Source organism: Malania oleifera, chromosome 12, assembly GCF_029873635.1.
Source record: "Malania oleifera isolate guangnan ecotype guangnan chromosome 12, ASM2987363v1, whole genome shotgun sequence".
NCBI classification, from domain to species: Eukaryota; Viridiplantae; Streptophyta; class Magnoliopsida; order Santalales; family Ximeniaceae; genus Malania; species Malania oleifera.
This window is the reverse complement of record NC_080428.1, coordinates 77,264,640-77,267,175: the sequence shown is the minus strand read 5'-3', so window position 1 is coordinate 77,267,175 and position 2,536 is coordinate 77,264,640.

Here is a 2,536-nt window from a genome sequence, read left to right as displayed (position 1 = left end):
GCATACCATACCTCATGGATACCTTACAAGGAAACTGGAAAGGTTATTGAAAAAGAGGTAACTGTAAAAAAATCCAGTACAGATGCAGGAACGTTTATAGTTCCTTTACTTATTACAAAAGAAGTCTAGAAGGCTCTGGACAAGAAAGCGAGATTATGGAATCATCCAAGTTGGGATAGATCCATTAGTCAAAAAGGGACAAGATCTTACCATCCTTGTAACAGTCTTGGATGGAAGCATTGGTAATTTTGGTAGGTCCTTACTAGAAGGAGTAATGGCTAATTTGCATTCAGGAGCAACCTAGGACTAGGACTGATTTCCTGTAACTCCTGAAAACAAGGTTCTAAGATTGGGGTGAGACACTTTTCAGTAAGGAGGAAGATATTACATCAGTGTGTGACTGTATAGTTATATTCTTATTTTAAAACGGTTACATAGATTGCACATTATCAATATTGTAATGTATATATATAGTACATGTATAAATCTCTGATAATATAAAACCCAACATCATTACAAGTAAGAGTTCCCGAGGATAGGGTAGGGTACAGGCCCATACACTGTACGATCCCTTCGCCCAATACTCAGAATTGTGACTCTACCCAGTAAAGCCTTTAAATCATGTATATGCATATTTAGAACACTGTCTAGCTTGAAACTATCATAACTGTGCCAATAACTCCCCATGCCAAGGGTTGTGTGATAAGAAAACATTGATCGAGCCCGATACGTACAAGCATCGTCAGGCATCCTACCATACTGCAGTCTAACTTGGCCATCACCACCCTGATCCCTTTTGACCAGTGGCCCTTCTTACCAAGCCTACTACTAGGTACCCACACTGAATAATAACTGCATGTGGTTGCACTATACCTTTGTTTTAGCAACGGTAACGAGCCTACATAATATAAGCTTTTTAAGGCTTCATATACTATTGAATCAAGCTATAGTCCCAATATCATACATACAATTTACATTAAAACATAATGTTGACTTTTTGAGTCTCATCCCTGTTTTTGATGCAAACAAAACACATGTTTCTTATGTGTGTATTTAGCATGTGAACATGTCCATTTATTTAACACACACATAAGGAAATAGCGATGGAAGCTTGCAGGACTTAAAGACTATACGATCAAGCATTCCATGAAGTTAGAAGAGTAAAAGAAGAAAGAAGAAGACGAAGACATATGTGTTTTATGTAATTGCATTTAATTTTTATTTCTTTGGTCTGTAATAATGCATGCATCTGCATGATGTGTATGAATGCTCAAAACGATCGTAGATAGACCCTAGGGACCAACACATCTCACCATAAACCTTTTTCTAAAAAGACTAAAATCATACGAAGTTTTTGAAATAGCTTTAGGGTCAAAATCGGGGCTAAAAAGAAGTTCACAAAAACTTCGGTTGACCGACACCGGATTTTTTCGGTGTCTTCAAAAAGGACCTAGAAATGACCTTAGGACACTCACTCATGCATACCCATACTTGGTCATTTGAAATAGGGTGACTGTGGCTTAAATAGGACTGAAATGCACAAAATGTGCACATTCAGTCGACCAAAATCCTATGTACAAAATGTCCCAGTCAATCGAACCCGGTCTAGGTCAACAGTTTGACCATGGCCCGGTCGATCGAACTCAACAGTTCATTTACACCCGGTCGACCGAACTCCCTTGGAGTCAACTTTTTGACCACCTGGTCGACTGAGCCCAAAATGCACTCCAACGCTCTGGTCGACCGAGGGTCCTTGGAAAATGCCCTAACTACCTGGTCGATCGAACTTCTCAGCTTAAAATGTCCCGGTCGACCGAACCTCATTGTTTTGAAAAATCGTCTCTTCCGGTCGATCGACAAGTTAGTTTATTTTCACCCTAGTCAACCGAGCCGCGCTAATTTGGATAAATCGCCCCTCCTAGTCGACCGACCCTAAAGTTTAAAATTGGCCCGGTTGACCGAGCCATATGAACTTCGGTAGACCGAAAGTCTTCTGGTCGACCGGTGCTCTCGAGTTGGTCCGAATTTTTTACCGAGGTTAAACTTTTTAAAATGAGGTTAATTTTAATTAAACGTCATTATTCTTTTTCTAAAATGACCTTTGTGTCCCCAAAGGTCATATTTCACACAAACTCTATAAATACCCCCTCATTACTCCAAATTAGTAACTTTGATTAACTCTAAATTTCTCTCTAATCCTTGGTTAATCAAAGTTCCCCCAAAATCCTTTTATTGTTTAAATCAGTCTTTTGGGATCAAATATCTTTTATTCAACTCTCTCCAACTCTCTTTCATGTATTTATTTCAAAATCTTCTTTGAGGAGAATATTTTATTTAGTGCATTTCATTTGCACATATTCTCACTAGGCATCAAATATTTGAAAAACATTTATGAGAATATTGCTTAGGTGTTCTCTTGGATTATTTCCTTGATAAATATATTTTAGGAGAAGTTATTTATTGCACAAACATTTTATTGAGCTTAACTCCTAGATTCTCCAAGCTTTTCACATTTGCATAAATCTTTGTTGGAGAA